This window comes from Pseudophryne corroboree, unplaced genomic scaffold (genome assembly GCF_028390025.1).
Source record: "Pseudophryne corroboree isolate aPseCor3 unplaced genomic scaffold, aPseCor3.hap2 scaffold_253, whole genome shotgun sequence".
In the NCBI taxonomy this organism is placed as follows: domain Eukaryota; kingdom Metazoa; phylum Chordata; class Amphibia; order Anura; family Myobatrachidae; genus Pseudophryne; species Pseudophryne corroboree.
Genome location: NW_026969189.1, coordinates 162,695 through 185,643, shown reverse-complemented (window position 1 = coordinate 185,643; position 22,949 = coordinate 162,695). Strand labels below are relative to the sequence as shown.

Sequence of the window (22,949 nt, the reverse complement as noted above, 5' to 3'; positions counted from 1 at the left end):
AAATCTGACTTTTACTAGAGCTGACCAGAGGAAAGCACAAACACAGTCCCCCACTACCACAAATAATGCAGTTGAGTTTCCCACATTTGGGGAAATCACAGGGGTCAGCATACCCAAAATGCAATGAATGAACCTCACCCTGGGAGAAAAATCTTCATGACCATGGTATCTCCTATGCAAAATAAGTATGATTTGGAATAGGGCTGGGGAGGGCCGCTGCTCATGCACATCTCTGTCAAGTAAAGGAGATTCAACTGAGGCAGCACAAGGGTACTCTCATCTGGGGACAACAACTGCAGGGAGAACATATATTTTCAGATGAACATGGGAGGGCAGAAGGCTGCCTAATACTGAAGCACCCCCAAACAACAAACCAAATGCAACAACTAGTGCAAGCATTCCTGGGGGAAGGCCTGCCGCAGATGGATTTGCATATGGTGATGTCATCCAAGCAGTGGGTCAAAGTTGGCTTCAACCCTCGTCTGCATATGAAAAGAGAAAAGGGGCGTGCAGGGCATGGTGGCCTTTTGCGGCGCTTGGCTGACCCCTAGTTTGCATTAAACACCTCCACCCTCCTTTGGTGTGGGGCTCATGTTGGCTATACCCCAGCCCCTGAAGCATTCAAGCTGATTTCTTGCAGCAGCTGGGCACTGTAACAGCTCCAGAGCTGCTCTGTAAGGCAAGTAAAAGGGTGTGGGCCCTGCAGCACTACCTGTAGTTCGCATTGTGCGTTGGAAGGCACAAAGTAAGCGGACAGGAGGAGAAGTCAGGATAGTGCGCAAGGGCATAGAAGGGAGCGGCTCAAGAAAAGAGAAGTGGAAACAGACAGCAAACTAGGCTGGAGAGAGACCTGAGACAAAGAGATCTGAATTATACGAGAGCCGACCAGGGGAAACACAAATTATGCAGTCAAGTTTCCCACATTTGGGGAAATCGCAGGAGCAGCACACCCAGAGTGCAATGGGTGAGCCTTGCCCTGGGAGAAGCACCTTCATGATCATAGTATCTCACCTGGCAGGTAAGTAGGAGTTGGGCTAGAGCTGGGGAGGATCGCTGCTCGGGTACCCCCCTGTAAACTGAAGGAGATCCAACTGAGGCAGCACAAGGGAACTCTCGAAAGAAGAACAAGGCTAGAGGAAAATCTGAGACAAAGAAATCTGACTTTTACCAGAGCTGACCAGAGGAAAGCACAAACACAGTCCCCCACTACCACAAATAATGCAGTCAAGTTTCCCACATTTGGGGAAATCACAGGGGTCAGCATACCCAAAATGCAATGAATGAACCTCACCCTGGGAGAACAATCTTCATGACCATGGTATCTCCTATGCAAAATAAGTATGATTTGGAATAGGGCTGGGGAGGGCCGCTGCTCATGCACATCTCTGTCAAGTAAAGGAGATTCAACTGAGGCAGCACAAGGGAACTCTCATCTGAGGACAACAACTGCAGGGAGAACACATATTTTCAGATGAACATGGGAGGGCAGAAGGCTGCCTAATACTGAAGCACCCCCAAACAACAAACCAAATGCAACAACTAGTGCAAGCATTCCTGGGGGAAGTTCTATAGAAGACGGATTTGCATACAGTGATGTCATCCAAGCAGTGGGTCAAAGTTGGCTTCAACCCTCATCTGCATATGAAAAGAGAAAAGGAGCGTGCAGGGCATGGCGGCCTTTTGCGGTGCTTGGATGACCCCTAGTTCGCATTAAACACCTCCACCCTCCTTTGGTGTGGGGCTCATGTTGGCCATGCCCCATCCCCTGAAGCATTCAAGCAGATTTCTTGCAGCAGCTGGGCACTGTAACATCTCCAGAGCTGCTCTGTAAGGCAAGTAAAAGGGTGTGGGCCCTGCAGCACTACCTGTAGTTTGCATTGTGCATTGGAAGGCACAAAGTAAGCAGACGGGAGGAGAAGTCAGGATAGTGCACAAGGGTATAGAAGGGAGCGGCTGAAGAAAAGAGAAGTGGAAACAGACAGCAAACTAGGTTGGAGAGAGACCTGAGACAAAGAGATCTGAATTATACGAGAGCCGACCAGGGGAAACACAAATTATGCAGTTAAGTTTCCCACATTTGGGGAAATCGCAGGGGCAGCACACCCAGAGTGCAATGGGTGAGCCTTGCCCTGGGAGAAGCACCTTCATGATCATAGTATCTCACCTGGCAGGTAAGTAGGAGTTGGGCTAGAGCTGGGGAGGGTCTCTGCTTGGGCACCCCCCTGTCAAGTGAAGGAGATCCAACTGAGGCAGCACAAGGGAACTCTCGAAAGAAGAACAAGGCTAGAGGAAGATCTGAAACAAAGAAATCTGACTTTTACCAGAGCTGACCAGAGGAACACACAAACACAGTCCCCCACTACCACAAATAAAGCAGTCGAGTTTCCCACATTTGGGGAAATCACAGGGGTCAGCATACCCAGAATGCAATGAATGAACCTCACCCTGGGAGAATAATCTTCATGACCATGGTATCTCCTATGCAAAATAAGTATGATTTGGGATAGAGCTGGGGAGGGCCGCTGCTCAGGCACATCTCTGTCAAGTTAAGGAGATTCAACTGAGGCAGCACAAGGTAACTCTCATCTGGGGACAACAACTGCAGGGAGAACACATATTTTCAGATGAACATGGGAGGGCAGAAGGCTGCCTAATACTGAAGCACCCCCAAACAACAAACCAAATGCAACAACTAGTGCAAGCATTCCTGGGGGAAGTTCTGCAGAAGACGGATTTGCATATGGTAATGTCATCCAAGCAGTGGGTCAAAGTTGGCTTCAACCCTCGTCTGCATATGAAAACAGAAAAGGGGCGTGCAGGGCATGGTGGCCTTTTGCGGCGCTTGTCTGACCCCTAGTTTGCATTAAACACCTCCACCCTCCTTCGGTGTGGGGCTCATGTTGGCTATGCCCCAGCCCCTGAAGCATTCAAGCTGATTTCTTGCAGCAGCTGGGCACTGTAACAGCTCCAGAGCTGCTCTGTAAGGCAAGTAAAAGGGTGTGGGCCCTGCAGCACTACCTGTAGTTTGCATTGTGCATTGGAAGGCACAAAGTAAGCAGACGGGAGGAGAAGTCAGGATAGTGCACAAGGGTATAGAAGGGAGCGGCTGAAGAAAAGAGAAGTGGAAACAGACAGCAAACTAGGCTGGAGAGAGACCTGAGACAAAGAGATCTGAATTATACGAGAGCCGACCAGGGGAAACACAAATTATGCAGTCAAGTTTCCCACATTTGGGGAAATCGCAGGAGCAGCACACCCAGAGTACAATGGGTGAGCCTTGCCCTGGGAGAAGCACCTTCATGATCATAGTATCTCACCTGGCAGGTAAGTAGGAGTTGGGCTAGAGCTGGGGAGGGTCGCTGCTCGGGTACCCCCCTGTAAAGTGAAGGAGATCCAACTGAGGCAGCACAAGGGAACTCTCGAAAGAAGAACAAGGCTAAAGGAAAATCTGAGACAAAGAAATCTGACTTTTACCAGAGCTGACCAGAGGAAAGCACAAACACAGTCTCCCACTACCACAAATAATGCAGTCGAGTTTCCCACATTTGGGGAAATCACAGGGGTCAGCATACCCAAAATGCAATGAATGAACCTCACCCTGGGAGAAAAATCTTCATGACCATGGTATCTCCTATGCAAAATAAGTATGATTTGGAATAGGGCTGGGGAGGGCCGCTGCTCATGCACATCTCTGTCAAGTAAAGGAGATTCAACTGAGGCAGCACAAGGGAACTCTCATCTTGGGACAACAACTGCAGGGAGAACATATATTTTCAGATGAACATGGGAGGGCAGAAGGCTGCCTAATACTGAAGCACCCCCAAACAACAAACCAAATGCAACAACTAGTGCAAGCATTCCTGGGGGATGGCCTGCCGCAGATGGATTTGCATATGGTGATGTCATCCAAGCAGTGGGTCAAAGTTGGCTTCAACCCTCGTCTGCATATGAAAAGAGAAAAGGGGCGTGCAGGGCATGGCGGCCTTTTGCAGCGCTTGGATGACCCCTAGTTTGCATTACACACCTCCTCCCTCCTTCGGTGTGGGGCTCATGTTGGATATGCCCCAGCCCCTGAAGCATTCAAGCTGATTTCTTGCAGCAGCTGGGCACTGTAACTGCTCCAGAGCTACTCTGTAAGGCAAGTAAAAGGGTGTGGGCCCTGCAGCACTACCTGTAGTTCGCATTGTGCGTTGGAAGGCACGAAGTAAGCAGACGGGAGAAGTCAGGATAGTGCGCAAGGGCATAGAAGGGAGCGGCTCAAGAAAAGAGAAGTGGAAACAGACAGCAAACTAGGCTGGAGAGAGACCTGAGACAAAGAGATCTGAATTATACGAGAGCCGACGAGGGGAAACACAAATTATGCAGTCAAGTTTCCCACATTTGGGGAAATCGCAGGAGCAGCACACCCAGAGTGCAATGGTTGAGCCTTGCCCTGGGAGAAGCACCTTCATGATCATAGTATCTCACCTGGCAGGTAAGTAGGAGTTGGGCTAGAGCTGGGGAGGGTCGCTGCTCGGGTTCCCCCCTGTGAAGTGAAGGAGATCCAACTGATGCAGCACCAGGGAACCCTCGAAAGAAGAACAAGGCTAGAGGAAGTTCTGAGACAAAGAAATCTGACTTTTACCAGAGCTGACCAGAGGAAAGCACAAACACAGTCCCCCACTACCACAAATAATGCAGTTGAGTTTCCCACATTTGGGAAAATCACAGGGGTCAGCATACCCAGAATGCAATGAATGAACCTCACCCTGGGAGAACAATCTTCATGACCATGGTATCTCCTATGCAAAATAAGTATGATTTGGGATAGGGCTGGTGAGGGCCGCTGCTCAGGCACATCTCTGTCAAGTAAAGGAGATTCAACTGAGGCAGCACAAGGGAACTCTCATCTGGGGACAACAACTGCAGGGAGACCACATCTTTTCAGATGAACATGGGAGGGCGGAAGGCTGCCTAATACTGAAGCACCATCAAATATCAAACCATGGCCCTCATTCCGAGTTGATCGCTCGCAAGGCGATTTTAGCAGAGTTACACACGCTAAGCCGCCGCCTACTGGGAGTGAATCTTAGCTTCTTAAAATTGCGACCGATGTATTCGCAATATTGCGATTACAAACTACTTAGCAGTTTCAGAGTAGCTTCAGACTTACTCGGCATCTGCGATCAGTTCAGTGCTTGTCGTTCCTGGTTTGACGTCACAAACACTCCCAGAGTTCGCCCAGACACTCCCCCGTTTCTCCGGCCACTCCTGCGTTTTTTCCGGAAATTGTAGCGTTTTTTCCCACACGCCCATAAAACGGCCTGTTTCCGCCCAGTATCACCCATTTCCTGTCAATCACATTACGATCGCCGGAGCGAAGAAAAAGCCGTGAGTAAAAATACTTTCTTCATTGTAAAATTACTTGGCGCAGTCGCAGTGCGAATATTGCGCATGCGTACTAAGCAGAATTTCACTGCGATGCGATGAAATTTACAGAGCGAACGACTCGGAATGAGGGTCCATATGCAACAACTAGTACAAGCACTCCTGGGGGAAGGTCTGCAGCAGACGGATTTGCATACGGTGATGTTATCCAAGCAGTGGGCCAAAGTTGACTGGAACCCTCATCTGCATATGAAAAGAGAAAAGGGGCATGCAGGGCATGGCGGCCTTTTGCAGTGCTTGGATGACCCCTAGTTCGCATTAAACACCCCCACCCTCCTTTGGTGTGGGGCTCATGTTGGCCATGCCCCATCCCCTGATGCATTCAAGCTGATTTCTTGCAGCAGCTGGGCACTCCAGAGCTGTTCTGTAAGGCAAGTAGAAGGGTGTGGGCCCTGCAGCACCACCTGTTGTTCGCATTGTGCGTTGGAAGGCACAAATTAAGCAGACGGGAGGAGAAGTCAGGATAGTGCGCAAGGGCATTCTTTTCTCTTAGTCCGGGGGCAAGGCTTCAAAATGGGGTCTGCAACGGAGGAGACACAGGGGGCGTGGTCACAGCAGCTTTTCTCTACAGTCTGCACCAGCAGGAGCCTACACCATTTTTTATGATCACGCTGAACTGCAGTGCGACTGCAATTACAGCATGGTCAAGAAGGGAGGCGTCATGCTGGGTGGCCATGCCCTGTCACTGTGCAGGAGCCAGCACCGCTCACACACTAGTCCCCGGGTGCAGCCCCCAACCCCGGGACACCCGGAGCAACAAAATGTAGATTCAGGCCACCAGGCCACGCCCCTACCTATGAAACCATGCCTCCTTTTTACCATTGCGCTGTTTATCTGCGCGCACTGCATTACAATCTCCCTCGCCACCTCTCTGGGTGTCACCAGTGATAGTGACACCTCTGCCATGCTTGTAGCAGCTGGTCCTAAGATCTACGCCTCAAGCCCTGAGTGTTTGCCCTTGTGACTTGTTGATCATCATAGCGAAGCAGATGCTTACAGAAAACTGCAGGGGCTTAGATTGAAAATAAAAAAAATTGATGGGTATAAGGTAGAGAGGAGCGGGTTCGGTTCTCCGAGAACCGAATTCCCCACGAACTCCACGTGGTTTACACTGGTCCGAGGCAGGCTCGGTTGTTCCCGCCTGACTTGGAAAACCTGAACAAGGGAAAATGTCATCATCCCGCTGTCAGATTCTCGTGAGATTCGGATTCCATATAAAGAGCTGCGCGTTGCTGCCATTTTTACTCGTGCATTGAAGAGAGAGCGGAGAGGACGTGGCTATGTTCTCTCAGTGGAAATCTCAATATCAGTGCTCAGTATCAGTGGTTACTTATTGCTGCTCAGTAATACTAGTAGTGTGTCTCTCCTGCTCAGTGTCAGTTCTCAGTAGTATCCTCATCAGTGCTCAGTATCACTGCTCATTGTCTTGTGCTGCATTGTGGTGCTCAGCATACTACAGTACATTACTAATAGTCCAGTGCTGCATCTTGCTGCTCAGTGTCAGTTCTAGTATCCTCATCAGTGCTCACTATCACTGCTCATTGCATTGTGGTGTTCTGTATACTACAGTAACATAGTAATATAGTATATATAGAGGAGCGGGTTCGGTTCTCCGAGAACCGAATTCCCGACGAACTCCACGTGGTTTACACTGGTCCGAGGCAGGCTCGGTTGTTCCCGCCTGACTCGGAAAACCTGAACAAGGGAAAATGTCATCATCCCGCTGTCGGATTCTCGCGAGATTCGGATTCCATATAAAGAGCTGCGCGTTGCCGCCATTTTTACTCGTGCATTGAAGAGAGAGCGGAGAGGACGTGGCTATGTTATCTCAGTGGAAATCTCAATATCAGTGCTCAGTATCAGTGGTTACTTATTGCTGCTCAGTAATACTAGTAGTGTGTCTCTCCTGCTCAGTGTCAGTTCTCAGTAGTATCCTCATCAGTGCTCAGTATCACTGCTCATTGTCTTGTGCTGCATTGTGGTGCTCAGCATACTACAGTACATTACTAATAGTCCAGTGCTGCATCTTGCTGCTCAGTGTCAGTTCTAGTATCCTCATCAGTGCTCACTATCACTGCTCATTACATTGTGGTGTTCTGTATACTACAGTAACATAGTAATATAGTAACATATAGTAACATAGTTTTTGAGGTTGAATAGAGGCAAATTGCCCATCGTGTTCAACCTGTTTTAAGTTGTGATGATTCTACATACTTGCTGAATAATGTTTTATGACTAGTTAGCTACTATAACTCATGTTACCCCCGGATTAACCATGTTGATATTTTAAGTATTATAACCTTGGATAGCTTTTTCATTCAGAAATGTATCCATTCCATTTTTAAATCCAATTACAGAGTCCGCCATTACCACCTTCCCTGGCAGGGAATTCCACATCCTGATTGCCCTAACAGTGAAGATCATAGTATCTCACCTGGCAGGTAAGTAGGAGTTGGGCTAGAGCTGTGGAGGATTGCTGCTCGGGCACCCCCTGTCAAGTGAAGGAGATCCAACTGAGGCAGCACAAGGGAACTCTCGAAAGAAGAACAAGGCTAGAGGAAGATCTGAGACAAAGAAATCTGACTTTTACCAGAGCTGACCAGAGGAAAGCACAAACACAGTCCCCCACTACCACAAATAATGCAGTCGAGTTTCCCACATTTGGGGAAATCACAGGGGTCAGCATACCCAGAGTGCAATGAATGAACCTCACCCTGGGAGAACAATCTTCATGACCATGGTATCTCCTATGCAAAATAAGTATGATTTGGGATAGGGCTGGGGAGGGCCGCTGCTTAGGCACATCTCTGTCAAGTAAAGGAGATTCAACTGAGGCAGCACAAGGGAACTCTCATCTGGGGACAACAACTGCAGGGAGAACACATATTTTCAGATGAACATGGGAGGGCAGAAGGCTGCCTAATACTTATGCACCCCCAAACAACAAACCAAATGCAACTACTAGTGCAAGCATTCCTGGGGGAAGGCCTGCAGCAGACGGATTTGCATATGGTGATGTCATCCAAGCAGTGGGTCAAAGTTGGCTTCAACCCTCGTCTGCATATGAAAATAAAAAAGGGGTGTGCAGGGCATGGCGGCCTTTTGCGGCGCTTGGATGACCCCTAGTTCGCATTAAACACCTCCACCCTCCTTCGGTGTGGGGCTCATGTTGGCTATGCCCCAGCCCCTGAAGCATTCAAGCTGATTTCTTGCAGCAGCTGGGCACTGTAACAGCTCCAGAGCTGCTCTGTAAAGCAAGTAAAAGGGTGTGGGCCCTGCAGCACTACCTGTAGTTTGCATTGTGCGTTGGAAGGCACAAAGTAAGCAGACGGGGAAGTCAGGATAGTGCACAAGGGCATAGAAGGGAGCGGCTCAAGAAAAGAGAAGTGGAAACAGACAGCAAACTAGGCTGGAGAGAGACCTGAGACAAAGAGATCTGAATTATACGAGAGCCGACCAGGGGAAACACAAATTATACAGTCAAGTTTCCCACATTTGGGGAAATCGCAGGAGCAGCACACCCAGAGTGCAATGGGTGAGCCTTGCCCTGGGAGAAGCACCTTCCTGATCATAGTATCTCACCTGGCAGGTAAGTAGGAGTTGGGCTAGAGCTGGGGAGGGTCGCTGTACGGGCACCCCCCTGTCAAGTGAAGGAGATCCAACTGAGGCAGCACAAGGAAACTCTCGAAAAAAGAACAAGGCTAGATGAAGATCTGAGACATAGAAATCTGACTTTTACCAGAGCTGACCAGAGGAAAGCACAAACACAGTCCCCCACTACAACAAATAATGCAGTCGAGTTTCCCACATTTGGGGAAATCACAGGGGTCAGCATACCCAGAATGCAATGAATGAACCTCACCCTGGGAGAACAATCTTCATGATAATGGTATCTCCTATGCAAAATAAGTATGATTTGGGATAGGGCTGGGGAGGGCCGCTGCTCAGGCACATCTCTGTCAAGTAAAGGAGATTCAACTGAGGCAGCACAAGGGAACTCTCATCTGGGGACAACAACTGCAGGGAGAACACATATTTTCAGATGAAAATGGGAGAGCAGAAGGCTGCCTAATACTGAAGCACCCCCAAACAACAAACCAAATGCAACAACTAGTTCAAGCATTCCTGGGAAAAGGTCTGCAGAAGACGGATTTGCATACGGTGATGTCATCCAAGCAGTGGGCCAAAGTTGGCTGGAACCCTCATCTGCATATGAAAAGAGAAAAGGGGTATGCAGGGCATGGCGGCCTTTTGCGGTGCTTGGATGACCCTTAGTTTGCATTAAACACCTCCACCCTCCGTCGGTGTGGGGCTCATGTTGGCTATGCCCCAGCCCCTGAAGCATTCAAGCTGATTTCTTGCAGCAGCTGGGCACTGTAACAGCTCCAGAGCTGCTCTGTAAGGCAAGTAAAAGGGTGTGGGCCCTGCAGCACTACCTGTAGTTTGCATTGTGCATTGGAAGGCACAAAGTAAGCAGACAGGAGGAGATGTCAGGATAGTCCACAAGGGTATAGAAGGGAGGGGCTTAAGAAAAAAGAAGTGGAAACAGACAGCAAACTTGGCTGGAGAGAGACCTGAGACAAAGAGATCTGAATTATATGAGAGCCGACCAGGGGAAACACAAATTATGCAGTCAAGTTTCCCACATTTGGGGAAATCGCAGGGGCAGCACACCCAGAGTGCATTGGGTGAGCCTTGCCCTGGGAGAAGCACCTACATGATCATAGTATCTCACCTGGCAGGTAAGTAGGAGTTGGGCTAGAGCTGGGGAGGGTCGCTGCTCGGGCACCCCCCTGTCAAGTGAAGGAGATCCAACTGAGGCAGCACAAGGGAACTCTCGAAAGAAGAACAAGGCTAGAGGAAGATCTGAGACAAAGAAATCTGACTTTTACCAGAGCTGACCAGAGGAAAGCACAAACACAGTCCCCCACTACCACAAATAATGCAGTTGAGTTTCCCACATTTCGGGAAATCACAGGGGTCAGCATACCCAGAATGCAATGAATGAACCTAACCCTGGGAGAACAATCTTCATGACCATGGTATCTCCTATGCAAAATAAGTATGATTTGGGATAGGGCTGGGGAGGGCCGCTGCTCATGCACATCTCTGTCAAGTAAAGGAGATTCAACTGAGGCAGCACAAGGGAACTCTCATCTGGGGACAACAACTGCAGGGAGAACACATATTTTCAGATGAACATGGGAGGGCAGAAGGCTGCCTAATACTGAAGCACCCCCAAACAACAAACCAAATGCAACAACTAGTGCAAGCATTCCTGGGGGAAGGCCTGCAGCAGATGGATTTGCATATGGTGATGCCATCCAAGCAGTGGGTCAAAGTTGGCTTCAACCCTCGTCTCCATATGAAGAGAGAAAAGGGGCGTGCAGGGCATGGCGGCCTTTTGCGGCGCTTGGATGACCCCTAGTTCGCATTACACACCTCCACCCTCCTTTGGTGTGGGGCTCATGTTGGCTATGCCCCAGCCCCTGAAGCATTCAAGCTGATTTCTTGCAGCAGCTGGGCACTGTAACTGCTCCAGAGCTGCTCTGTAAGGCAAGTAAAAGGGTGTGGGCCCTGCAGCACTACCTGTAGTTTGCATTGTGCGTTGGAAGGCACGAAGTAAGCAGACGGGAGAAGTCAGGATAGTGCGCAAGGGCATAGAAGGGAGCGGCTCAAGAAAAGAGAAGTGGAAACAGACAGCAAACTAGGCTGGAGAGAGACCTGAGACAAAGAGATCTGAATTATACGAGAGCCGACCAAGGGAAACACAAATTATGCAGTCAAGTTTATCACATTTGGGGAAATCACAGGGGCAGCACAACCAGAGTGCAATGGGTGAGCCTTGCCCTGGGAGAAGCACCTTCATGATCATAGTATCTCACCTGGCAGGTAAGTAGGAGTTGGGCTACAGCTGGGGAGGGTCGCTGCTCGGGCACCCCCCTGTCAAGTGAAAGAGATCCAACTGAGGCAGCACAGGGGAACTCTCGAAAGAGGAACAAGGCTAGAGGAAGATCTGAGATAAAGAAATCTGATTTTTACCAGAGCTGACCAGAGGAAAGCACAAACACAGTCCCCCACTACCACAAATAATGCAGTCGAGTTTCCCACATTTGGGGAAATCACAGGGGTCAGCATACCCAGAATGCAATGAATGAACCTCACCCTGGGAGAACAATCTTCATGACCATGGTATCGCCTATGCAAAATAAGTATGATTTGGGATAGGGCTGGGGAGGGCCGCTGCTCAGGCACATCTCTGTCAAGTAAAGGAGATTCAACTGAGGCAGCACAAGGGAACTCTCATCTGGGGACAACAACTGCAGGGAGAACACATATTTTCAGATGAACATGGGAGGGCAGAAGGCTGCCTAATACTGAAGCACCCCCAAACAACAAACCAAATGCAACAACTAGTGCAAGCATTCCTGGGGGAAGGCCTGCAGCAGATGGATTTGCATATGGTGATGTCATCCAAACAGTGGGTCAAAGTTGGCTTCAACCCTCGTCTGCATATGAAAAGAGACAAGGGGCGTGCAGGGCATGGCGGCCTTTTGCGGCGCTTGGATGACCCCTAGTTCGCATTACACACCTCCACCCTCCTTCGGTGTGGGGCTCATGTTGGCTATTCCCCAGCCCCTGAAGCATTCAAGCTGATTTCTTGCAGCAGCTGGGCACTGTAACTGCTCCAGAGACGCTCTGTAAGGCAAGTAAAAGGGTGTGGGTCCTGCAGCACTACCTGTAGTTTGCATTGTGCGTTGGAAGGCACGAAGTAAGCAGACGGGAGAAGTCAGGATAGTGCGCAAGGGCATAGAAGGGAGCGGCTCAAGAAAAGAGAAGTAGAAACAGACAGCAAACTAGGCTGGAGAGAGACCTGAGACAAAGAGATCTGAATTATACGAGAGCCGACCAGGGGAAACACAAATTATGCAGTCAAGTTTCCCACATTTGGGGAAATCGCAGAAGCAGCACACCCAGAGTGCAATGGGTGAGCCTTGCCCTGGGAGAAGCACCTTCATGATCATAGTATCTCACCTGGCAGGTAAGTAGGAGTTGGGCTAGAGCTTGGGAGGGTCGCTGCTCGAGCATCCCCCTGTCAAGTAAAGGAGATTCAACTGAGGCAGCACAAGGGAACTCTCATCTGGGGACAACAACTGCAGGGAGAACACATATTTTCAGATAAAAATCTTGGTCATGCTCTGGTTTCTCTTCAGAACGAACAAATCTTTCGCCTTTTACTAAAGATTTCCGTGGAGAGGAGCAAAACCGAGTTTTATCTCAATTTTTGCATGCCCCATCTTTTTGGGGTTTCTTTTATCGGTTTAAAGATAGAATGAGTGTGCTTTAATGTAAGCTCATTTGCATAGAAATGACAGTAAATGTTTGTTTCTTTTCAAACAGAACTTTCTTGACCATGCTACTTGCTTGAAAGATCTGGGAGCACAAGGAATACAGTACAAACCATGCTTATAGCAAGGAGAAGACAGGTGAGAAATCTGCTTTCTTTCAAATTGGGCGCTCACTTTGATCTGAATGAGGACTGCTGGCACGGCACTCAGGCGACAGGTGGAATCTTGGTCATGCTCTGGTTTCTCTTCAGAACGAACAAATCTTTTGCCTTTTACTAAAGATTTCTGTGGAGAGGAGCAAAACTGAGTTTTATCTCAATTTTTGCATGCCCCGTCTTATTGGGGTTTCTTTTATCAGTTTAAAGATAGAACGAGTGTGCTTTAATGTAAGCTCATTTGCGTAGAAATGACAGTAAATGTTTGTTTCTTTTCAAACAGAACTTTCTTGACTATACTAATTGCTTGAAAGATCTGGGAGCACATGGAAAAGAGTACAAACCATGTTTATAGCAAGGGGAAGCCTGGTGAGAAATCTGCTTTCTTTCTTTCAAATTGGGTGCTCACTTTGAGCTGAATGAGGACTGCTGGCATGGCACTCAGGCGACAGGTAGAATCTTGGTCATGCTGTGGTTTCTCTTCAGAACGAACAAATCTTTCGCCTTTTACTAAAGATTTCCGTGGAGAGGAGCAAAACTGAGTTTTATCTCAATTTTTGCATGCCCCATCTTATTGGGGTTTTATTTTATTGGTTTAAAGATAGAACGAGTGTGCTTTAATGTAAGCTCATTTGCATAGAAATGACAGTAAATGTTTGTTTCTTTTCAAACAGAACTTTCTTGACCACACTAATTGTTTGAAAGATCTGGGAGCACATGGAAAAGAGTACAAACCATGTTTATAGCAAGGGGAAGCCTGGTGAGAAATCTGCTTTCTTTCATTCAAATTGGGTGCTCACTTTGAGCTGAATGAGAACTGCTGGCATGGCACTCAGGCGACAGGTGGAATCTTGGTCATGCTCTGGTTTCTCTTCAGAACTAACAAATATTTTGCCTTTTATTAAAGATTTCCGTGGAGAGGAGCAAAACTGAGTTTTATCTCAATTTTTGCATGCCCCATATTATTGGGGTTTCTTTTATCAGTTTAAAGACAGAACGAGTGTGCTTTCTTGTTAGCTTTAATGTAAGTTTATTTGCATAACAATGACAGTAAATGTTTGTTTCTTTTCAAACAGAACTTTCTTGACCATGCTACTTGCTTGAAAGATCTGGGAGCACATGGAAAACAGTACAAACCATGCAGTATCACAAGAGCCTTTATTTGATCTTTCATGAAGATAGAGCAGAATTGAGGACACGTCAACAATTTCTGCCGAAGGTGGTTCATCTTTCCACATGGTGCCTTTGGCCACTGACACCTTCGTTGAGTCAAAGTCTCTGGCTGTGGTCAGAACTTTGAAAATTTATGTCACCAGAACGGTTCAGATTAGGAAAACAGAGGCTCTGTTTGTCCTGTATGCTCCCAACATGATTGGGTGTCCTGCTTCCATGCAGACCATTATGCGCTGGATCTGTGGTAAGATTCAGCATGCTCATTCCACGGCAGGATTGCCGTTACTGAATTAGGTGAAGACCCATTCTACTAGAAAGGTGGGTTCATCCTGGGCAGCTGGTCGGGGAGTCTCGGCATTGCAACTTTGCCGAGCAGCTATTTAGTAAACACTTTTGCTAAGTTTTACAAGTTTGATACCTTGGCTGATGATAACCTCAAGTTGGGTCATTCGGTGCTGCAGAGTCGTACGCACTCTCCCACCCGTTCAAGAGCTTTGGTATAACCCCATGGTTCTTAATGTGACCCCAGCATCCTCTAGGTCGTATGAGAAAATAGGATTTTAATACCTACCGGTAAATCCTTTTCTCTTAGTACGTAGAGGATGCTGGGCACCCGTCCCAGTCCATACTGTGTCTGCAGTTATTACTTGTGGTTATACACATGTTGTGTTACGGTTCTGGTCAGCTTTTTGCTGCAATTGTTCATGCCGTTGGCTTGTGTTCTGTTGAATGCCACGTTCTGCGGCATGCTTAAGGTGTGAGCTGGTAAGATGCTCACCTTAGTTTAACAATAAATCCTTTCCTCGAAATGTCCGTCTCCCTGGGCACAGTTCCTATAACTGGAGTTTGGAGGAGGGGCATAGAGGGAGGAGCCAGTTCACACCCTTTGAAAGTCTTAAAGTGCCCATGTCTCTTGCGGATCCCGTCTATACCCCTTGGTTCTTAATGTGACCCCAGCATCCTCTACGGACTAAGAGAAAAGGATGCCCTTGTGTACTATCCTGACTTCTCCTCCCGTCTGCTTACTTTGTGCCTTCCAACGCACAATGCGAACTACAGGTGGTGCTGCAGGGCCCACACCCTTTTACTTGCCTTACAGAGCAGCTCTGGAGCTGTTACAGTGCCCAGCTGCTGCAAGAAATCAGCATGAATGCTTCAGGGGATGGGGCATGGCCAACATGAGCCCCACACCAAAGGAGGGTGGGGGTGTTTAATGCGAACTAGGGGTCATCCAAGCACTGCAAAAGGCCGCCATGCCCTGCATGCCCCTTTTCTCTTTTTATATGCAGATGAGGGTTCCAGCCAACTTTGGCCCACTGCTTGGATGACATCACCATATGCAAATCCGTCTGCTGCAGACCTTCCCCCAGGAATGCTTGTACTAGTTGTTGGATATGGTTTGATATTTGATGGTGCTTCAGTATTAGGCAGCCTTCCGCCCTCCCATGTTCATCTGAAAAGATGTGGTCTCCCTGCAGTTGTTGTCCCCAGACGAGAGTTCCCTTGTGCTTCCTCAGTTGAATCTCCTTAACTTGACGGGGGAGGGGCTGCCCGAGCTGCCACCCTCCCCAGCCCTATCCCAACTCATACTTATTTTACATATTAGATCTCTTGATCATGAAGATTGTTCTCACAGGGTGAGGTTCATCCATTATATTTTAAAATAGGAAGGTACAAATTACATATTTGAATTGCATCTATGTGCTGGATTCAAATGTCCCCCCCCCTTCCTTTCTCAATTGTGCCCGTCAGCAGCTATTCTAAGGTTGCTGCCAATGGGTGTGACACATTAATTTCTTCTGTGGGGTACACTGGACTCCACAAGGATTCACATTGGGGTGTAGAGTAGGATCTTGATCTGAGGCACCAACCGGCTCAAAGCTTTTGACTGTTCCCAAGAAGCTCAGTGCATTCTCCTCTATAACCCCGCTTCCATGAACAGGGAGCTCAGTTTGTAGTTGGTGCTTTCAGTAGCAGGCCAATTAACAGGGGCCTGCCTCAGGCAGCCTATTCTTAGCTATTAATTTTGACAAGAAAAGAAGAACTTGTTTTATGAGAATCTACAAGGGCTGCAGCAGGCTAGGTCTAATAGACATCTTTACTGCAGCTTCATCACTCCCAGCGGCGCTATATACTCCCGTGCCCTGGTTGCTGGGTCACTGCAGCGGAGGCTCCGGTTTCATCCTAAGGTCAGTCACACACACACCACCCTTCCGGATCACGAGGCCGCTGATGAAGGGGAGCGAGGCCGTAGGGGGTGGGCCGTGTGCGCACTGCGGTGGACACTGATTACTGGGCAGCCGCTCCACTAGCCACCAGGTACAGTTAAGGAGCACAGGTCTGGGGGTTTTTCTCCTATATTAACCCAATTTTGTACTGCCCGCAGCGCATTGTGATAGGTAATAGGGCCTGATTCAGGTTGGATTGCAATCACAATAAGCGATCCAACTGCAAAAATTGCTAAGAGCATACGCATGTGCCTGCATTTTCTGCGGCACCCCGCAGAGAATGTGATCGCCTCTGCCTGTCAATCGGGGCGGGGAAGGGGGGGAGAGGTGGGTCAGCAACACTCCATTTCCAAGTCAGGGATGGAGCGGTGCGGGGGCAAGGCTTCAAAATGGGGTCTGCAACGGAGGAGACACAGGGGGCGTGGTCACAGCGGCTGTATGACATCACATTCAGCCGCTGTGATCACAAAAATGGTGGCGGCTTCCTGCGCGCACATACAGTCTGCACCAGCAGGAGCCTACACCATTTTTTATGATCACGCTGAACTGCAGTGCGACTGCAATTACAGCATGGTCAAGAAGGGAGGCGTCATGCTGGGTGGCCATGCCCTGTCACTGTGCAGGAGCCAGCACCGCTCACACACTAGTCCCCGGGTGCAGCCCCCAACCCCCGGGACACCCGGAGCAACAAAATGTAGATTCAGGCCACCAGGCCACGCCCCTACCTATGAAACCATGCCTCCTTTTTACCATTGCGCTGCTTATCTGCGCGCACTGCATTACAATCTCCCTCGCCACCTCTCTGGGTGTCACCAGTGATAGTGACACCTCTGCCATGCTTGTAGCAGCTGGTCCTAAGATCTACGCCTCAAACCCTGAGTGTTTGCCCTTGTGACTTGTTGATCATCATAGCGAAGCAGATGCTTACAGAAAACTGCAGGGGCTTAGATTGAAAATAAAAAAATTGATGGGTATAAGGTAGAGAGGAGCGGGTTCGGTTCTCCGAGAACCGAATTCCCCACGAACTCCACGTGGTTTACACTGGTCCGAGGCAGGCTCGGTTGTTCCCGCCTGACTCGGAAAACCTGAACAAGGGAAAATGTCATCATCCCGCTGTCGGATTCTCGCGAGATTCGGATTCCATATAAAGAGCTGCGCGTTGCTGCCATTTTTACTCGTGCATTGAAGAGAGAGCGGAGAGGACGTGGCTATGTTCTCTCAGTGGAAATCTCAATATCAGTGCTCAGTATCAGTGGTTACTTATTGCTGCTCAGTAATACTAGTAGTGTGTCTCTCCTGCTCAGTGTCAGTTCTCAGTAGTATCCTCATCAGTGCTCAGTATCACTGCTCATTGTCTTGTGCTGCTTTGTGGTGCTCAGCATACTACAGTACATTACTAATAGTCCAGTGCTGCATCTTGCTGCTCAGTGTCAGTTCTAGTATCCTCATCAGTGCTCACTATCACTGCTCATTGCATTGTGGTGTTCTGTATACTACAATAACATAGTAATATAGTAACATAGTTTTTGAGGTTGAATAGAGGCAAATTGCCCATCGTGTTCAACCTGTTTTAAGTTGTGATGATTCTACATACTTGCTGAATAATGTTTTATGACTAGTTAGCTACTATAACTCATGTTACCCCCGGATTAACCATGTTGATATTTTAAGTATTATAACCTTGGATAGCTTTTTCATTCAGAAATGTATCCATTCCTTTTTTAAATCCAATTACAGAGTCCGCCATTACCACCTTCCCTGGCAGGGAATTCCACATCCTGATTGCCCTAACAGTGAAGAAACCTTTCCTCCATTGCGTTCTGAACTTTCCTCCAGTCGCAGCGAGTGACCACGTGTTCTTTTAATAAATAATTCCTCTGATAACTCTTTGTTATGTATCTTTACATATTTGAAGATATTAATAATATCTCCTCTTAGGCACCTCTTTTCTAGTGTATAAATATTCAGCCTAGTAAGTCTTTCCTTATAGTCCAGTACTTTTAGGCCTTTAATCAATTTAGTCTTCAGGATCTCTTACACTTCCATGAGCAGCAGAGTAGTGCAATGGAAGCATGCTGGGCCCATAACCCAGAGGTCGATTGATCGAAACTATCCTCTGCTATGTGCATTTTTTTTTTTATAATTAAAGTAATCAAAAACTGGGATTGATATTTTGGCTCTTTTATTTTTACTTAAAGTACAATAACTTTTATCATTTTAATTTGTTTTAATAGTATATTGACAGCATTGTTTTCTTTAAAAAATCCACTTAATTTTCTTTACCCTATTACTGAAATGGTAATTGACAAAAACAAACTACATTGTCACCAGAAGAGCAATGCAAAATGTACAAGTGATATATGAAAATCATCTTCCATCTTGAATTTCAATGATGCATTGGGACAACAATTTGTGAGAAACATCTTCACCCATAAAGAAAGATTTTCTTAATTCCTTACCTGTGTGCTGATTAGATATCACCTTGTTTTCACATTAAACAGACTTCCCCGTGAGGAAGCAGCAAGGATGCAGTGACGTTTCCTGGTGTCAACCTGTATTATTTCAGTAGACATTGAAATGAGGATGCATCTTTGATGCCTTTCCAATGAAGCAAGTTTATTTCAGTAATAGGTGAAAAACCATTCCTACAAAGGTGTTAATCAGAGACTTGGCTTTGTGGACACTTTTCAGAGAGCAAATTTGTTAGCATAAACATAAAATCAGAAAATGAAGAGCTGTTTAATCACTCAATTGGACTTTTCTGCCAGCATATTTTTTTTTCTCTGCAACCCACTGCTAAATTGTGCTTCCTAGCTGTTTTTTTATAAAATCACTTAATCAAATCTAACTCTGATTACATCAGAGAAGGCCAGGTACCCTACACCATAAGGGGGGTTTTTGAAATTTTGACTTGTCTACTTAAAGATCACCAAAATCTGATTACAAGGTCAATTACATCCCTGGGTGGGATTGAACCACCAACCTTTTGGTTAATAGCCAAACATGCTAACCGATTGCGCCACAGAGACACCTTGCAAAAGTCAATACTGACAAAGGCTAATAATCATTCATCTAGAACGTTTCCTAGAAAAACTTTAAAAAGTCAATAATCTGGAGAATTTTTGTAAGAAACACATTGGTACTTTCCCATGATGAGTGAGTGCTTCAGGATTTCTTGCACTTACATGGGCTATTAACCAAAAGGTTGGTGGTTCAATCCCACCCAGGGATGTAATTGACCTTGTCATCAGATTTTGGTGATCTTTAAGTAGACAAGTCAAAATTTCAAACCCCCTCTTATGGTGTAGGGTACCTGGCCTTCTCTGACGTAGTTAGATTTAATTAAGTGATTTTATAAAAAACAGCTAGGAAGCACAATTTAGCAGTGGGTTGCAGAGAAAAAAATAACATTTTAAACCTACCGGTAATTTTTTTTTCTCGTAGTCCGTAGAGGATGATGGGGACTCCGTAAGGACCATGGGGGATAGACGGGCTCCGCAGCAGACATGGGCACTTTAAGAAAGACTTTAGATCTGGGTGTGCACTGGCTCCTCCCTCTATGCCCCTCCTCCATACCTCAGTTAGAGAAACTGTGCCCAGAGGAGACGGACAGTACGAGGAAAGGATTTTTGTTAATCCAAGGTCAAGATTCATACCAGCCACACCAATCACACCGTATAACTTGTGATATACTACCCAGTTAACAGTATGAAAACAACATAGCATCAGTCCAAGACCGATGAAAACTAACATATAACCCTTATGTAAGCAATAACTATATACAAGTCTTGCAGAAGTAGACCGCACTTGGGACGGGCACCCAGCATCCTCTACGGACTACGAGAAAAAGATTTACCGGTAGGTTTAAAATCTTATTTTCTCTTACGTCCTAGAGGATGCTGGGGACTCTGTAAGGACCATGGGGATTATACCAAAGCTCCCAAACGGGCAGGAGAGTGCGGATGACTCTGCAGCACCGATTGAGCAAACAGGAGGTCCTCCTCAGCCAGGGTATCAAACTTATAGAACTTTGCAAAGGTGTTTGAACCAACTTTGACACACTGCTTGGATGACATCACCATATGCAAATCCATCTGCGGCAGGCCTTCCCCCAGGAATGCTTGCACTAGTTGTTGCATTTGGTTTGTTGTTTGGGGGTGCTTCAGTATTAGGCAGCCTTCTGCCCTCCCATGTTCATCTGAAAATATGTGTTCTCCCTGCAGTTGTTGTCCCCAGATGAGAGTTCCCTTGTGCTGCCTCAGTTGAATCTCCTTTACTTGACAGAGATGTGCCTGAGCAGCGGCCCTCCCCAGCCCTATCCCAAATCATACTTATTTTGCATAGGAGATACCATGGTCATGAAGATTGTTCTCCCAGGGTTAGGTTCATTCATTGCATTCTGGGTATGCTGACCCCTGTGATTTCCCCAAATGTGGGAAACTCAACTGCATTATTTGTGGTAGTGGGGGACTGTGTTTGTGCTTTCCTCTGGTCAGCTCTGGTAAAAGTCAGATTTCTTTGTCTCAGATCTCCTCTAGCCTTGTTCTTCTTTCGAGAGTTCCCTTGTGCTGCCTCAGTTGGATCTCCTTCACTTGACAGGGGGGTGCCCGAGCAGCGACCCTCCCCAGCTCTAGCCCAACTCCTACTTACCAGCCAGGTGAGATACTATGATCATGAAGATGCTTCTCCCAGGGCAAGGCTCACCCATTGCACTCTGGGTGTGCTGCCCCTGCGATTTCCCCAAATGTGGGAAACTTGACTGCATAATTTGTGTTTCCCCTGGTCGGCTCTCATATAATTCAGATCTCTTTGTCTCAGGTCGCTCTCCAGCCTAGTTTGCTGTCTGTTTCCACTACTTTTTCTTGAGCCCCTCCCTTCTATACCCTTGTGCACTATCCTGACTTCTCCCGTCTGCTTACTTTGTGCCTTCCAACGCACAATGCAAACTACAGGTAGTGCTGCAGGGCCCACACCCTTTTACTTGCTTTACAGAGCAGCTCTGGAGCTGTTACAGTGCCCAGCTGCTGCAAGAAATCAGCTTGAATGCTCCAGGGGCTGGGGCATAGCCAACATGAGACCAACACCGAAGGAGGGTGGGGGTGTTTAATGCAAACTAAGGGTCATCCAAGCGCCGCAAAAGGCCGCCATGCCCTGCACGCCCCTTTTCTCTTTTCATATGCAGACGAGGGTTGAAGCCAACTTTGACCCACTGCTTGGATGACATCACCATATGCAAATCCATCTGCGGCAGGCCTTCCCCCAGGAATGCTTGCACTAGTTGTTGCATTTGGTTTGTTGTTTGGGGGTGCTTCAGTATTAGGCAGCCTTCTGCCCTCCCATGTTCATCTGAAAATATGTGTTCTCCCTGCAGTTGTTGTCCCCAGATGAGAGTTCCCTTGTGCTGCCTCAGTTGAATCTCCTTTACTTGACAGAGATGTGCCTGAGCAGCGGCCCTCCCCAGCCCTATCCCAAATCATACTTATTTTGCATAGGAGATACCATGGTCATGAAGATTATTCTCCCAGGGTGAGGTTCATTCATTGCATTCTGGGTATGCTGACCCCTGTGATTTCCCCAAATGTGGGTAACTCGACTGCATTATTTGTGGTAGTGGGGGACTGTGTTTGTGTTTTCCTCTGGTCAGCTCTGGTAAAAGTCAGATTTCTTTGTTTCAGATCTTCCTCTAGCCTTGTTCTTCTTTCGAGAGTTCCCTTGTGCTGCCTCAGTTGGATCTCCTTCACTTGACAGGGGGGTGCCCGAGCAGCGACCCTCCCCAGCTCAAGCCCAACACCTTCTTACCTGCCAGGTGAGATACTATGATCATGAAGGTGCTTCTCCCAGGGCAAGGCTCACCCATTGCACTCTGGGTGTGCTGCCCCTGCGATTTCCCCAAATGTGGGAAACTTGACTGCATAATTTGTGTTTCCCCTGGTCGGATCTCGTATAATTCAGATCTCTTTGTCTCAGGTCTCTCTCCAGCCTAGTTTGCTGTCTGTTTCCACTTCTCTTTTCTGGAGCCGCTCCCTTCTATGCCCTTGCGCACTATCCTGACTTCTCCCGTCTGCTTACTTTGTGCCTTCCAACGCACAATGCGAACTACAGGTAGTGCTGCAGGGCCCACACCCTTTTACTTGCTTTACAGAGCAGCTCTGGAGCTGTTACAGTGCCCAGCTGCTGCAAGAAATCAGCTTGAATGCTCCAGGGGCTGGGGCATAGCCAACATGAGACCAACACCGAAGGAGGGTGGGGGTGTTTAATGCAAACTAAGGGTCATCCAAGCGCCGCAAAAGGCCGCCATGCCCTGCACGCCCCTTTTCTCTTTTCATATGCAGACGAGGGTTGAAGCCAACTTTGACCCACTGCTTGGATGACATCACCATATGCAAATCCATCTGCGGCAGGCCTTCCCCCAGGAATGCTTGCACTAGTTGTTGCATTTGGTTTGTTGTTTGGGGGTGCTTCAGTATTAGGCAGCCTTCTGCCCTCCCATGTTCATCTGAAAATATGTGTTCTCCCTGCAGTTGTTGTCCCCAGATGAGAGTTCCCTTGTGCTGCCTCAGTTGAATCTCCTTTACTTGACAGAGATGTGCCTGAGCAGCGGCCCTCCCCAGCCCTAT

At 47.8% G+C, this 22,949-nt stretch overlaps 23 non-coding genes and 3 pseudogenes across 23 annotated transcripts; 8 read left to right on the top strand and 18 right to left on the bottom strand.

Moving 5' to 3' along the window:
* Positions 1-25: 25 nt before the first annotated feature.
* LOC135012493 (U1 spliceosomal RNA) lies at positions 26-189 on the bottom strand. Its single transcript, XR_010211443.1, has one exon. It is a non-coding gene; the product is annotated as a U1 spliceosomal RNA (small nuclear RNA).
* A 674-nt stretch (positions 190-863) lies between these two features.
* Positions 864-1,026, bottom strand: LOC135012296 (U1 spliceosomal RNA). Its single transcript, XR_010211300.1, has one exon. It is a non-coding gene; the product is annotated as a U1 spliceosomal RNA (small nuclear RNA).
* Positions 1,027-1,178: 152 nt separating this feature from the next.
* LOC135012128 (U1 spliceosomal RNA) lies at positions 1,179-1,342 on the bottom strand. Its single transcript, XR_010211133.1, has one exon. It is a non-coding gene; the product is annotated as a U1 spliceosomal RNA (small nuclear RNA).
* Positions 1,343-2,016: 674 nt separating this feature from the next.
* LOC135012365 (U1 spliceosomal RNA) lies at positions 2,017-2,179 on the bottom strand. The gene has a single exon (XR_010211362.1). It is a non-coding gene; the product is annotated as a U1 spliceosomal RNA (small nuclear RNA).
* Positions 2,180-2,331: 152 nt separating this feature from the next.
* LOC135012198 (U1 spliceosomal RNA) lies at positions 2,332-2,495 on the bottom strand. The gene has a single exon (XR_010211203.1). It is a non-coding gene; the product is annotated as a U1 spliceosomal RNA (small nuclear RNA).
* Positions 2,496-3,169: 674 nt separating this feature from the next.
* LOC135012321 (U1 spliceosomal RNA) lies at positions 3,170-3,332 on the bottom strand. The gene has a single exon (XR_010211325.1). It is a non-coding gene; the product is annotated as a U1 spliceosomal RNA (small nuclear RNA).
* Positions 3,333-3,484: 152 nt separating this feature from the next.
* On the bottom strand, positions 3,485-3,648 carry LOC135012176 (U1 spliceosomal RNA). The gene has a single exon (XR_010211181.1). It is a non-coding gene; the product is annotated as a U1 spliceosomal RNA (small nuclear RNA).
* Positions 3,649-4,346: 698 nt separating this feature from the next.
* On the bottom strand, positions 4,347-4,482 carry LOC135012378 (U1 spliceosomal RNA; annotated as a pseudogene).
* A 152-nt stretch (positions 4,483-4,634) lies between these two features.
* LOC135012171 (U1 spliceosomal RNA) lies at positions 4,635-4,798 on the bottom strand. Its single transcript, XR_010211176.1, has one exon. It is a non-coding gene; the product is annotated as a U1 spliceosomal RNA (small nuclear RNA).
* A 3,229-nt stretch (positions 4,799-8,027) lies between these two features.
* LOC135012110 (U1 spliceosomal RNA) lies at positions 8,028-8,191 on the bottom strand. The gene has a single exon (XR_010211115.1). It is a non-coding gene; the product is annotated as a U1 spliceosomal RNA (small nuclear RNA).
* Positions 8,192-8,861: 670 nt separating this feature from the next.
* LOC135012313 (U1 spliceosomal RNA) lies at positions 8,862-9,024 on the bottom strand. The gene has a single exon (XR_010211317.1). It is a non-coding gene; the product is annotated as a U1 spliceosomal RNA (small nuclear RNA).
* A 152-nt stretch (positions 9,025-9,176) lies between these two features.
* On the bottom strand, positions 9,177-9,340 carry LOC135012156 (U1 spliceosomal RNA). The gene has a single exon (XR_010211161.1). It is a non-coding gene; the product is annotated as a U1 spliceosomal RNA (small nuclear RNA).
* A 695-nt stretch (positions 9,341-10,035) lies between these two features.
* LOC135012415 (U1 spliceosomal RNA) lies at positions 10,036-10,177 on the bottom strand (annotated as a pseudogene).
* Positions 10,178-10,329: 152 nt separating this feature from the next.
* LOC135012170 (U1 spliceosomal RNA) lies at positions 10,330-10,493 on the bottom strand. The gene has a single exon (XR_010211175.1). It is a non-coding gene; the product is annotated as a U1 spliceosomal RNA (small nuclear RNA).
* A 671-nt stretch (positions 10,494-11,164) lies between these two features.
* On the bottom strand, positions 11,165-11,327 carry LOC135012426 (U1 spliceosomal RNA). The gene has a single exon (XR_010211391.1). It is a non-coding gene; the product is annotated as a U1 spliceosomal RNA (small nuclear RNA).
* Positions 11,328-11,479: 152 nt separating this feature from the next.
* Positions 11,480-11,643, bottom strand: LOC135012158 (U1 spliceosomal RNA). Its single transcript, XR_010211163.1, has one exon. It is a non-coding gene; the product is annotated as a U1 spliceosomal RNA (small nuclear RNA).
* A 671-nt stretch (positions 11,644-12,314) lies between these two features.
* Positions 12,315-12,477, bottom strand: LOC135012331 (U1 spliceosomal RNA). Its single transcript, XR_010211334.1, has one exon. It is a non-coding gene; the product is annotated as a U1 spliceosomal RNA (small nuclear RNA).
* A 144-nt stretch (positions 12,478-12,621) lies between these two features.
* LOC135012458 (U5 spliceosomal RNA) lies at positions 12,622-12,737 on the top strand. Its single transcript, XR_010211409.1, has one exon. It is a non-coding gene; the product is annotated as a U5 spliceosomal RNA (small nuclear RNA).
* Positions 12,738-13,007: 270 nt separating this feature from the next.
* On the top strand, positions 13,008-13,123 carry LOC135012474 (U5 spliceosomal RNA). The gene has a single exon (XR_010211424.1). It is a non-coding gene; the product is annotated as a U5 spliceosomal RNA (small nuclear RNA).
* A 274-nt stretch (positions 13,124-13,397) lies between these two features.
* LOC135012467 (U5 spliceosomal RNA) lies at positions 13,398-13,513 on the top strand. The gene has a single exon (XR_010211418.1). It is a non-coding gene; the product is annotated as a U5 spliceosomal RNA (small nuclear RNA).
* Positions 13,514-13,788: 275 nt separating this feature from the next.
* On the top strand, positions 13,789-13,904 carry LOC135012485 (U5 spliceosomal RNA). The gene has a single exon (XR_010211435.1). It is a non-coding gene; the product is annotated as a U5 spliceosomal RNA (small nuclear RNA).
* Positions 13,905-19,287: 5,383 nt separating this feature from the next.
* On the bottom strand, positions 19,288-19,361 carry TRNAN-AUU (transfer RNA asparagine (anticodon AUU)). Its single transcript has one exon. It is a non-coding gene; the product is annotated as a tRNA-Asn (tRNA).
* Positions 19,362-20,659: 1,298 nt separating this feature from the next.
* Positions 20,660-20,823, top strand: LOC135012113 (U1 spliceosomal RNA). Its single transcript, XR_010211118.1, has one exon. It is a non-coding gene; the product is annotated as a U1 spliceosomal RNA (small nuclear RNA).
* A 151-nt stretch (positions 20,824-20,974) lies between these two features.
* LOC135012363 (U1 spliceosomal RNA) lies at positions 20,975-21,116 on the top strand (annotated as a pseudogene).
* A 691-nt stretch (positions 21,117-21,807) lies between these two features.
* Positions 21,808-21,971, top strand: LOC135012203 (U1 spliceosomal RNA). Its single transcript, XR_010211208.1, has one exon. It is a non-coding gene; the product is annotated as a U1 spliceosomal RNA (small nuclear RNA).
* A 152-nt stretch (positions 21,972-22,123) lies between these two features.
* On the top strand, positions 22,124-22,286 carry LOC135012354 (U1 spliceosomal RNA). Its single transcript, XR_010211353.1, has one exon. It is a non-coding gene; the product is annotated as a U1 spliceosomal RNA (small nuclear RNA).
* Positions 22,287-22,949: the final 663 nt, after the last annotated feature.